This window comes from Silene latifolia, chromosome Y (assembly GCF_048544455.1).
Source record: "Silene latifolia isolate original U9 population chromosome Y, ASM4854445v1, whole genome shotgun sequence".
Taxonomy (NCBI): Eukaryota; Viridiplantae; Streptophyta; class Magnoliopsida; order Caryophyllales; family Caryophyllaceae; genus Silene; species Silene latifolia.
Genome location: NC_133538.1, coordinates 134,969,727 through 134,983,022, shown reverse-complemented (window position 1 = coordinate 134,983,022; position 13,296 = coordinate 134,969,727). Strand labels below are relative to the sequence as shown.

Genomic DNA, 13,296 nt, shown 5'->3' with positions numbered 1-13,296 from the left:
CGGTTTGACCGAGTGGTACCAACACCAAATAAGGAGAAAATTCTCCTTATTTTAAGTTGTTATCAAAAATGTATAATAATGTGTATTATTATAAATTGTCATTTATTTTATTCCGTATTAATAAGTCTACACACAACAACTTACTTGCAATGATATATTAATGCCTATTCAGCAATAATGTATAATGACAATATCGTATAATATATACTTTAACTATAAATATCGCATATTTATAATTAACTAATTAAATATAACCGATTACATTTAGTTACGAATTAACATCTTAATTCGTTCAAGCTAACATTATATACATTAATTAAATATAACATATTATATTCAATTTACGAATTGACAGATTAATTAAGTCTCATTAATATTATTTAATTAGATTAAATAATCGTCTCATCATCACATTGACTAACTGTTTAGTCAAATACATGGACTAACCTTTTAGTCAGACGTCAATGTGATTATATTTTCATACAATCACATCTCTCAAACACATCCTTTAGGTGTGACTTTTAGGGACCAGTTGATCACCGCCATCAGTATGATAATAACGTCAAACTTTCCAGCAAGCCAACCGTTATTAGGTAATCGTTAATCAACTGATAAAATACGAAGTATACCCTTGTGAACATAAAAGAGATTTATAAATGTTATCACACTAATTTGTGGAAGACACAAGCTCCAACAAACTCCTACTTGTCCTCACAAGTGTATGTGCGATATCCGATTCTTATATCCTAAAATTTCTCCCACTCAATGTAAAACAATTTGCAAAATCTGTATTCACAAAGGTCGTATTTTACAAGTGATCTGTATCAAGAGTGGTTTCCCCGACTAGAGAGTAACTTAACTGATAAACGAATCATCATTCGAGCATGGACATGCATTTCAGTTACAACTCCTCGAGTGGCCCTAAGAAATAACTAAACCTGATAAGGGTTGGATATTTTCCTCAACTCGAATCCTGCAGATGTAAGCACAGTATGAAATGACCCAGAAAAAATCTACTTGGCCTCCAGTTACGGCAGACCGTGAGAAAGAAACCAAAGTCACCCAAAAACTGCCTTAATCTCAAGAGACAGTCGATAGTCAAAAGAATCGACTCTAGGAACACAATGGATGTCCTATCCACGACCTGACACCGAATGTTTTTAAACATTTAGGACTCCATTACGTTGTCACAAAAATAATTGTCCTTCGAGATATCGTTATAACCCGTATTTGTGATCGATCAGCCAACTGATTGACTTATGGCTCGTTGAACCCACCATCAATCGACTGCACAATATAATAGCCAGAGTTATCAGCTCATTAAGGCGATTCCGGACCAAACAAAATATAATGTAATTCAGGTTCAGTTTGTGGCGTTCAATGTTGTCAGTACACAATCCACATGAAAAACAAAATATTAAAAAAACGATGAAGTTATAAATAGTATATGAAAACGATAATGTATCAAATCCATAATCAACTACTACAACTCAGGAACACGTTTAATTCCCATGGAAATAACGTGCCCTTCATGCTTATCAAAATTCAACGGTTTAGTGAGAGGGTCCGCGATGTTATCATCCGAAGCTATCTTGTCAATCACTATCTCTTCTTGCTCCACGTAATCACGGATCAGGTGAGCTTTCCGATGTACATGTCTAGATTTGTTGCTAGACTTTGGCTCCTTAGCCCGGAAGATGGCACCTCTATTGTCACAATAGATGGTGATCAGGTCATTCGAACTAGGAACTATCGTAAGTCCTTGTAAGAATTGACGTATCCATATCGCTTCCTTTGCTGCCTCTGAAGCGGCATAGTACTCGGATTCGATGGTAGAATCTGCTGAACACTCTGTTTGGAACTCTTCCAAAATGACCGCATCACCATTAAGAGTGAAGACGAAACCGGACTGAGATTTTGAGTCATCTCGATCCGTTTGGAAGCTAGCATCTGCGTAACCGATTGCGCATAGCTTAGTATCGCCTCCATAAGTCAATACCCTATCCTTAGTCCTCCGTAGGTACTTGAGGATATTTTTAACAGCTATCCAGTGTATTTCACCTGGATTCTTTTGGTACCGACTCATCATAATCAATGCATATGCCACGTCTGGACGTGTGCATATCATGGCATACATGATTAATCCTATTGCAGATGCATAAGGAACACGACTCATGCGCTCAATCCCTTCAGGCGTCGTGGGTGACTGAGACTTGCTCAACTGCATCCCAGACGTCATTGGAAGGTTCCCCTTCTTGGAGTTGGTCATGCTGAACCTCTCAAGAATCTTATCCAAATAAGACTCCTAACTAAGTGATAACATCCGTCGTGATCTATCTCGGTAGATACGGATTCCCAAAATGCGTTGTGCCTCACCCAAATCTTTCATCTGGAAATGGTTCTTCAACCATCCTTTAACCAAAGATAGGAGAGGAATGTCATTCCCAATCAAGAGGATGTCATCGACATACAATATCAAGAATACAATCTTGCTCCCACTCGACTTGATATATAAGCATGGTTCCTTGACCGATCGAGTGAAACCATACTCTTTTATCACCTGGTCGAAATGATGATTCCAACTCCGAGAAGCTTGCTTAAGTCCATAAATGGAACGCTTAAGCTTGCATACTTTCTTAGGATGTTCAGGATCTATGAAACCTTCAGGTTGCACCATGTACAACTCTTCCTCCAAATAACCGTTTAAGAAGGCGGTTTTCACATCCATTTTCCAAATTTCATAGTCATGAAAAGTGGCAATCGCTAAGATTATCCGAATGGAACGTAACATGACTACAGGTGCAAAAATCTCATCATATTGCAATCCGTGCACTTGAGTGAAACCTTTTGCCACTAGTCGTGCCTTATAGGTATCTGGTTGCGCGTTGATGCGAGTCCGTTCGTGTTCACAAATTAAGATGTGGTCGTTGGGTCACGGTCGAATCAAAACACAATTTATAACTTCACAAACAACTCTACAATTAGTAAAGAGGCAAGTAAAGGTCGGATCCCAAGGGACGGGTATTGAAATGAGATTTCTATTGCAACTAGTGGTGTCTAAGGAGTGTCACAAATTGGGTTGATGTAGAAGGTCACTAAACTAAAATAGCAATGAAAATAAACAAGCAAGATGAATTAAAGGGGTGTAAACAATTGATTAAAGGCACTAGGGTGTCATGGGATCATAGGGGAATCATGGGAATTGATCATACAAACATGTTCTTAAATTATAAGCAAGCAATTATTGTTGTGATGGATTGAGTTGGGTTATATCTTACAATCCTAGGAAAGTTTGGGTCCCGGAGCCGAATCGATTAGATTGTACAACACCTACAAGTCGACTTAATCTTCCCTACTTAACAACATGCATGGTCTAATGAGACTCGAGTTGGGTTATGTCTTACAAGTCTTATTGAAAAGATAGAAGATGATAGTAAATGCAAGGATTCATAGGCTTAGCATTTCATCAAATATAACATGTGCATGAGTTGAGATCAAAACAAGCAAGCAAATAAAACATGAAAGCATATTAATTTAAGCATGAATCATTCCCCATGTTGGTTTCCCCTAATCACCCATTTAACCCTAGCTAAGAGACTACTCACTCATTATCATGTTGATCATGCTAGCAAGGTTGTCAATCATACCAACAATATGAAACATGATGAATAAATGAAAGTAATTAACAATAATTAAAAAGGGATTAAGAGATTATACCTACTAATGATTCCAATAATAAAGCAAAGATAAAAGAAGTACTTGAATGCTTGATTGAGAGGTTGTCAATCTCCCAACAATAACCCAAATAATCTTCAATTACCCAAAATAAAGGATGAACAAAAGAGAGATTAAAGAACTAAAACTTGGATTAAAACTTGATTAATACTTGATTACAATATTAAAGAGAGATTTGATTGATATTAACTACACTAATTATTGATAAGAAGAACATGCTCCTCTAATTAGACTAATGGGGTATTTATAGTGGAAATTAGGGAGGATGCATTAGGGTTAACTAAGGGCTAAACTAGTAATTACACTTTTTAGATTGAGCAAGGAGGAGCCGGTATTTTTCGAGAGAAGGGCTTCTTTCTTTGTAGCTTGGAGAAGAGGAAATCGTCTTTGTCTTTGGAATCCGGGGGAATAAGGTCGGGACGGGCGGAATCGGCGTTGGAATCCGAGCGGATTCAAGGGAATCCGGTCGGATTGTGGAGGTGGAATCCGAGCGGATTCAAACAAAGCCGCACGGATTGTGCAAATGGGGACGGACGGATTGGTGACAATCCGCTCGGATTGTCAATCAGCAACATATCTTCTTCTTTTCTTCCCTTTTCTTCATAAATTCCTTGGGGATTTCCTTGGGGACTCAAGGATCCTTTCTCAACATTGCTCTTCTACTATAATATGTACAAAGGCCTTCTAATCTTGTCTCTCCTTGATGCTTGGTCATTGAATTGGATCAATTTAGTCTCGTTTTGCCATGAAAATGCAAGATTCTTACTCCTTTCCTACCAAGGGATCAAAATCTCAAAGAATATGCAAAACAAAGAACTAAAGATAAGAAATGACCCAAATATGCACTAAAAAGCATGGGAACAAGGCTAATTCGGGGCTAAATATGCGCTAATTATGGTCACATCAAATATCCCCAAACCGAACCTTTGCTCGTCCCGAGTAAAGAGGTGACAAAGACTAGGACCAATACTAACCTATCCTAATAATATAGCCGATATGAGACAATTAGCGGGTCTCACTCCGCCCCTTCAACTCACAACAAGACAACCATGAGGTAGGATGCCTTCTTGCAAGGCAAGGTGGGTCTTGCCAAAATGGCGACACATCCAAACTTTAAGCACACAAAAACACATAATGGATGCATCTACAAAAAGAATAGCCACTCCCTCATCAAGTGGCGGAGGCACTAAAGAGGAACAAATTTAAGAGCATGTAATCCTTCACAAATACTAGCTCAACAAATTACTAAGTCTAAGAGGATGGCACTAAATCACCTCCAAATGGTGTTAAACTAGACTACTTTCGTCCTCAATTTCCAAATGCTTTCGTCAAGAGCGATCGGATGGTGGTGGAATGATGATCCCTATGATGCTAGTAGCATATGACATGACAAGTCTCGAATTCTCTACAAAAGTAAAGGTCATGGATCGTCCCAAACTCGACCAAGTGGCTTGACAAAAGGCTTTTTGGGAATGAAATGCTCAAATCTTTATTCACAACGGTGGATATGACTAGTATTCAAAATTGTCCTCATTTCACTTTCACATTTCAAAAATTTAAGATGGGGTTTGTCCTTTCCGGGCTAGTGTCCTTTGCTTTCGCCAATCGCTTATTAGGCAACCGGTTAACCTCTAGACAACAGGTTTTCGGGGTGATAGTCACTCTGTCTCTGGGCGGCCGAATTCACAACCGTATGGGGGCCCAATTCAATGGATCCCGCACCAAAGCACATCGAAGTGGTACGCCTCCATCAAAACAACTTAAATTTCTCAACTTTCAACAATTCATAACATTTGAGGTTTCCTTGGCATTACATTACTTCCACATGACAAAATTTCTTTGAAATGAGCACTTCAAGCTTATTGATAGAAAATATTTTTGGGTTGCCTTACCACAAGGTCAAACAAGGTCACCTAGACAAGTTAACCAAGTCCACATCGCATCACGGGGTTGGATAGGTGACTCACATGCAAACCCTTGACTAGGCCTTGGGTCATGGGTCAAAAGACACTAGTATGACACTATCTAGGGTGTTTTACAACCATTCTAGTAGGCAAAGTCTTAAGTTGAACAAGTATTTGTAATGGCTTAGTTGCTCTTGTCAAAGTTCCTAAATAGGCATTTTTCAAAACATTTCTAACATGCAACTACATGCCATGATGCAACTAATATAAACATCCTAATGCAAGTGATTCTATCAACTAATATGACATATAAACTAAATGCAAGTCCTAAGTTCACATTGTTATACCGCATCAATCAAAATAAAGCCACATAGTCATTAACATAAAGAGGAAAAAGGAGATTGGAAAGATCATACCATGCGGTCTTCAATATCCTCATGTCTCGGATGTGGCGTAGTCAATCAATGTGAACAAGGATAGAACAAACACAATATATACAAGACAATATATACAAGACTACAAAAGGAAATAAACATGTTTTTCGGTTTTCAAGTTTTTATGATTTTTGAAATTTTTCAATTTTTTTGGATTTTTGAATAAGAGTTAAATGTTAGAATTCCCATCCCCACACTAATATGGGCATTGTCCTCAATGGCCAAAATGATGGAAATTATGCAACGATGATGCATGATTTCTATACTAAATGCAATCTATACTAAGCTACACTACATGATGCATGGTTTTTGTTATGACGGAGAGGATAATTTAGATTACCTCCCATTGTGTATGCATTAACTTCCCCAAACCGAGTGAGACACTATTGCTAATGTCCAAGGATGGGTGTAGTTCATGCACACACTATGCTATGCATGAAACTAATTTGTCATTTTGGATTTTGAAAATGGGAACAATAAAATGAGAACACCTCAATGGTACCGAGGTGTGAGTCCTCTAATGGTGCTAGGACTACTCCAACAATGATCAAAATTATATTTAAAACAAAGAGAGAAATAGACAAACCATGAGAGGGTAGGAGTCTCCAAGGCTTGCTATCTTCCATCATGCTATCACCATCACTTTCCTCATTAGAAGTGGCCACATTGCCACTTCCCTTGTCATTTGCTTCTTCACTTTCTTCCTCATCTTGCTCATCATCATCTTCACCATCCTTTTCTCCTTCACTTGCTTCTTCATCAATGTTATCATCAACTTCTTCATCATTACCAACAACCTCATTGTCACCCAAAACGACCCTAGATGCACCCGGAAATAGGACTTCTCTATCCGCCCAACTAGGTAAAGGACAAGATGGATCAAGTAGTCCTTGCCTAGCTAAGTGTAGGAGGGGTGGATATTGAGCCAAGTAATTAAAGCATTTTCCGATCTTCAAAGGCTTGCTTGTGCATTGCTTGCATGAGAAGAGTCACATAATCTTTTCTAGCCTCAACTCCTTCCGGCTTGAACTCTTCATACTCAAATGGGTAAGGTGGTATGACAATGGAAGAGGAGGGAGTTTCAAGATCACCCTTTTGTTGTTGAATAATATACTCGGCGTCTTTAGAAAGGGGAAGTAGATAATTGGTCCGGTGGACGCTTAGACGACAAATCTTTGAAGGCAAGGTGAACGATCTAGCTTCACTAGTGAGCCATCCATACTTAGTGTCAAGGGGGTTATGGGCAACCCACTTGAACTTGTGTATCATAGTATGCATATCAACAAGATGACCACCTTCCTTTGCTTTGTACTTGTTATCCTGATTGAAGTTAGGATCAAAGTGCTTAGCTAGGATAGTGACTAGGCCGCCATTGACAATAACGGTTGTGCCCTTCTTCCCACAATCAATGTTGAGCCATCTATCTACCAAGAGCCTCAAAGAATTGTAAGGCTTGGTGTGTACTCTTCCAATGTTCAAAGCCGATTCAAGGAGAATAAAATCAAGTTTGGTGAAATGGTTGGTATCTTTCCTTGCAATTATGGTGTTTCCCACGACCTTGTGCCATACTCTTATGCCCGGATGGTGGACCAAAATAGCACGACTTGCATGAAAGTCCTCAAATTTCTTCCCGGAGATTGCCTCCCAAAGAGGTTCGGGGTCATACTTTCCATAATTCTTAAAATAACGCGGTTCATCACCAAGACCCAAAATTTCACTCAATTCCCTAAAGGTAATGCGTCTACTAACATTAGCTAGACGAAACTCGAGATTCTCCCTATTCTCAACTTTGGTGACTTTCAAGGAACTCAAAAATTCCAAGGTAAGGGAGGGGTATGTCAATTCCTTTGTTTCAAACAATTTCTTCAACCCCATGGCATTGAAAAAGGCTCTAGTTTGCTCAAGAACACCCAATTTTTCTAAGGTATCTTCACATATAAATTTGGTGGATTGTAATGACTTCATAGCAAACTTGACAAAGGTATTTCTATGGGTATCGGAAATAAAAGTTACCTCCGGATAATGCAAAAGTTGATCAATTTCCGGAGTAGAAGGTGTTGTTGCTCCCATAGAAGGTTGTTGTTGTTGTTGCACTTCCAAGTTTGGTGTTGCTACCACCATAGCCAATGCTTTCTTTGTTTGAAGAGCCTTTTGCCTTTGTGAGAGTGCCTTAGCCTTTGGTGCCTTTGTTGCCTTTGTTGCTCCCTTAGTCCTTGCCATTGATGAACTAACCAAGAAAAGAATGAAAAATCTTCAATTTGTAGTATACCCAAATCGATTTGAAGGTGAAAGGCTTTGCCTTTATGAAATCAAAAATCGACTCAAAGGTTGAAGATTTTGTGCTTGGTTTTGGTTTTTATTGAAGAAGGAGTGATTGATTTGTTGTTAGAAGGATGGTTTGATTTGATTTTGGTGAATGTTGTTGAGGTTTTTGTTTTTGTGATGGAGAGGATGAGGGTTTTGATGTTGTGGGTAGTGTTTATGAATGAATGAATGAATGAAGGAAGGTGGGAGGGGTTTTAAAGAGACCGAAATTTTCGAATCGAAGGGGCAATCCGTGCGGATTACTCCGCCTAATCCGTGCGGATTCTACTCTTTTCTGGCTTTACAAAACTCGCCTAAAGACGGGCGGATTCTGATGAAGACGCTCGGATTTGCTTGACACGGACGGGCGGATTTGCCTCGAAGACTTTCGGTTTCATCCGAAAATTTTGCTTGTTTTCCTCACCGCAAAGACGGACGTCTTTCTTTCAAGACGGGCGGATTCTTCAAGACGGGCGGATTCTTGCTCGGGACGCCCGGATTCGATCCACGATCAAGAAATTTTCAAAATTCAGCTCGATTCGGGACGGGCGGATTTTCCGCGATGACGCTCGGATTCTGCGAAGACGGGCGGATTACTCGTGGAATCCGCTCGGATTCTTTCCTCCGTGTACACGGATTGATTCCATCCGTGCACAATGCATTTCCCTTACCATTCTTCCATTCTTTCTTCAAGTCTTGTGTTCTTCATTGTGGGGGCACAACTAGGCATGGATAGCCTAGGCAATTGCCATCCCCACACTAAGCTAAAAGCACTACACATCAATTGAAATTGTTAGTCCCTCCCTCACTTCTCTCAAACATGACAATTATTTTGATCAAAGTAAATAAAAATCCAAAGATGACAAAAATGCAATACAAGAATTGAAATGTAAGTTAGGGAGTTAGAAATATTTACAAGTGGTGGTTTAGGGAGGACTCCATCAAACTCTCATTCTTGATGAGATGTCAAGGGGGCATGTCCAAGGTGTTGTTGATGTTGCTCAACACCTTGAAGAAGTAATCAAAGGCTTGTTCATTATCATGGTAGAGGTCTTCAATAGACCTTGGCCTTTGTTGTTGGTCTTGATCGATGGCATTACCAATGTAGGGATTAAAAATCCCTTCAAATTCGTCGTCCCAAAGACCACAAACTTCATTAAGTTGATCATTGAAAATCTCTTGCTTAGATGGAGACAACTCTCCCAATTTCTTCTCTTGGCCAATGAGGCCATCCTCTTCTTCCTTGATTGATTTTGATGAGCTTTGCAAGCTCTCCTTGTCACAATTCACTTGCTCTTTGAATGGAGCATCTTCAATTTTCTTCTTCCATTGGAGTTCCGATTTCTTCCTTTCATCCTTTCGGCTATAATGATCAATCATGAAACATGGTTCATGCAAACGAGGAGCTCTCATAGTCTTGTCAAGATTAAAAGTTATGCTTTCATCTCCCACTTCTAGAGTGAGCTCACCATGTTTCACATCAATCACCGCACCCGCGGTGTGTAGGAAAGGTCTTCCTAGGATGATTGGAATGTTGGAATCTTCCTCCATATCAACAATGACAACGTCCACCGGGATGAAAAACTTCCCAATTCGCACGGGGACATCTTCCCATACCCCTAATGGTGTCTTCGTCGATCTATCGGCCATTTGGAGTGTGATATTGGTGCATTTAAGCTCTCCCATCCCCAACCTTTTACTCACCGAGTACGGCATGACACTCACACTAGCCCCTAGATCACATAAGGCTTTGTTGATCGTTGTGTCGCCAATGGTACACTGTATTGAGAAGCTTCCCGGATCCTTTAACTTTGGAGGTGAACTCCCTTGAAGTATTGCACTACTCACCTTAGTGAAGGCGATAGTCTCAAGCTTCCGGATCGACTTCTTCTTTGTGAGGATATCTTTCATGTATTTCGCATAGGCCGGCACGTGATTAATTAATTCCGTGAAAGGAATTGAGACTTCCAAATTCTTCACAATTTCCATGAACTTTCCAAGTTGATCATCAAATTTGGGCTTGGCTTGACGACTTGGAAAAGGAAGTCTAATCACAATGGGCTCCTTCTCCTTGGCCTTGTCTTCATTTTTCTTTGAACTTTCTTCTTTTGATGATTCTCCATCTTTGGAGTTTTGCACAATTTCTTCCTTTTCACTAGCTTCCACAACTTCATCCTCAACTTGCTTCTTGATTAGCTTCATACCTTGTACCACTTCTCAAGTGAATGGCACTAACCGTTTCATGTCTAGGGGGATTACTTTGAGGTGGTAATTGCCCCTTTTGTCTTTGTGAGCTTGAAGATGCTAGTTGAGTCAATTGTGTTTCCAACATCTTGGTATGAGCTAGAATGTTGTTGATGGTGGTTTCCTTTGCTTGGCTATCTTTTTGCATTTGAGTGAAAAATTCTTGTTGATTCTTTTGCATTTGGAGGACCGCTTTTTGGACATCAAAGCCTTGGTCATTTTCGTGATTGTATGGATTTTGATTTTGGTAACCTTGGTTTTGATTGTAAAAGGGTCTTTGATTTTGGTTTCTCATGGGTCGTGGAGTGTATGTTGTTTGAGGGTTTTGAACATTTTGGCTTTTGTATGAGAGATTTGGATGGAATTTGGTGTTTTCATTGTAAAAGTTGGAATAAGGGGTACCACTCTTGTATGCTTGGAAAGCATTCACTTGTTCATTTGTTCCCCTACATTCACCTTGGTCATGTCCCAAAGTTCCACAATTCTCACATATCCCACTTGGGATTGATGAGGATGCCGTCATGGCATTAACATGATGCTTTGATGATTTTGAGTTTTCCTCAAGTCTAGCCATAGCTTGTTCAAACTTCAAGTTGATTGTGTCAATGTGAGCACTAAGTTGAGCACCCAATTGAGTAACGGAGTCCACTTCATGCTTTCCTCCTCTAGTAGCCTTGCGAGGTCTACTATATTGTGAGTTATGGACCGCCATTTCCTCAATCTTGTTCCATGTTTGATTGTCATCAACTTCGGTGAACATTCCATTTGATCCCATATTGAGAATGTTCCTAGAATCTTCATATAAACCATTCCAAAATTGTTGTACCAAAAACCATTCGCTAAGTCCATGGTGAGGACATGAGCGACAAATTCCCTTAAACCGCTCCCAAGCTTCATACAAAGACTCTTCATCCCTTTGCTTAAAACCCGTAATTTGAGCTCTTAGCATGTTAGTCTTTTCCGGTGGGTAGAATTTTTTGTAGAAAGTTAGAGCCAACTTCTTCCAAGAATCTATTCCGAGGGTGGCCTTATCAAGGCCCTTCAACCATTGCTTCGCGGTGCCGATTAAGGAAAAAGGAAATAAGACCCATCTAATTTGGTCTTGAGTCACGCCCGTTTGAGAGATTGCATCACAATAGTCGCAAAGGTTTCCATATGAGAATGAGGGTCTTCACTAGGCATCCCCCAAATTGGCTCCTCTCAACTAATTGGATGAAGGCGGACTTGGCAATAAAATTTCCGGTTAGATGTTGCGGTGTAGGAGTACCATTTGGTAGATTCTCCTCGGTGGGTGCAGTGTGACAAGAATTTAGGCATTGTAGGTGGATTTTGTGGGGTATTGTGTAATGGGTTCTCTTCTCCTTCTATTGCGAAAGGATTGACAAACTCACTAGTGGGTTGAACAACTTTACTAATACCTCTTAAATTCCTCCTAACAAGTCTCCTATTGTTCGTCAAGGTTCTTTCGATTTCACGGTCAAAAGGTAACAAATCACCTTGTAACCTTCTAGACATGCAAAATATCAAACAACTCGAAAACAATTAGAACAAACCTTGAGGAGTTTTACTTCCCCAAGGCGAAGAAAGACACAACTAATAACAATAAAAAGAAATCTAAATCAAGTAAACACCGTCCCAGAAACGCGCCATTTTTTATGCGAGTCCGTTTCGTGTTCACAAATTAAGATGTGGTCGTTGGGTCACGGTCGAATCAAAACACAATTTATAACTTCACAAACAACTCTACAATTAGTAAAGAGGCAAGTAAAGTTCGGATTCCAAGGGACGGGTATTGAAATAAGATTTCTATTGCAACTAGTGGTGTCTAAGGGGTGTCACAAATTGGGTTGATGTAGAAGGTCACTAAACTAAAATAGCAATGAAAATAAACAAGCAAGATGAATTAAAGGGGTGTAAACAATTGATTAAAGGCACTAGGGTGTCATGGGATCATAGGGGAATCATGGGAATTGATCATACAAACATGTTCTCAAATTATAAGCAAGCAATTATTGTTGTGATGGATTAAGTTGGGTTATATCTTACAATCCTAGGAAAGTTTGGGTCCCGGAGCCGAATCGATTAGATTGTACAACACCTACAAGTCGACTTAATCTTCCCTACTCAACAACATGCATGGTCTAATGAGACTCGAGTTGGGTTATGTCTTACAAGTCTCATTGAAAAGATAGAAGATGATAGTAAATGCAAGGATTCATAGGCTTAGCATTTCATCAAATATAACATGTGCATGAGTTGAGATCAAAACAAGCAAGCAAATAAAACATGAAAGCATATTAATTTAAGCATGAATCATTCCCCATGTTGGTTTCCCCTAATCACCCATTTAACCCTAGCTAAGAGACTACTCACTCATTATCATGTTGATCATGCTAGCAAGGTTGTCAATCATACCAACAATATGAAACATGATGAATAAATGAAAGTAATTAACAATAATTAAAAAGGGATTAAGAGATTATACCTACTAATGATTCCAATAATAAAGCAAAGATAAAAGAAGTACTTGAATGCTTGATTGAGAGGTTGTCAATCTCCCAACAATAACCCAAATAATCTTCAATTACCCAAAATAAAGGATGAACAAAAGAGAGATTAAAGAACTAAAACTTGGATTAAAACTTGATTGATACTTGATTACAATATTAAAGAGA

General features: G+C 39.3%; 1 non-coding gene across 1 annotated transcript; it reads left to right on the top strand.

The window, feature by feature from the left end:
* The first annotated feature begins 11,463 nt into the window (after nt 1–11,463).
* On the top strand, nt 11,464–11,570 carry LOC141634647 (small nucleolar RNA R71). The gene has a single exon (XR_012539373.1). It is a non-coding gene; the product is annotated as a small nucleolar RNA R71 (small nucleolar RNA).
* Nucleotides 11,571–13,296: the final 1,726 nt, after the last annotated feature.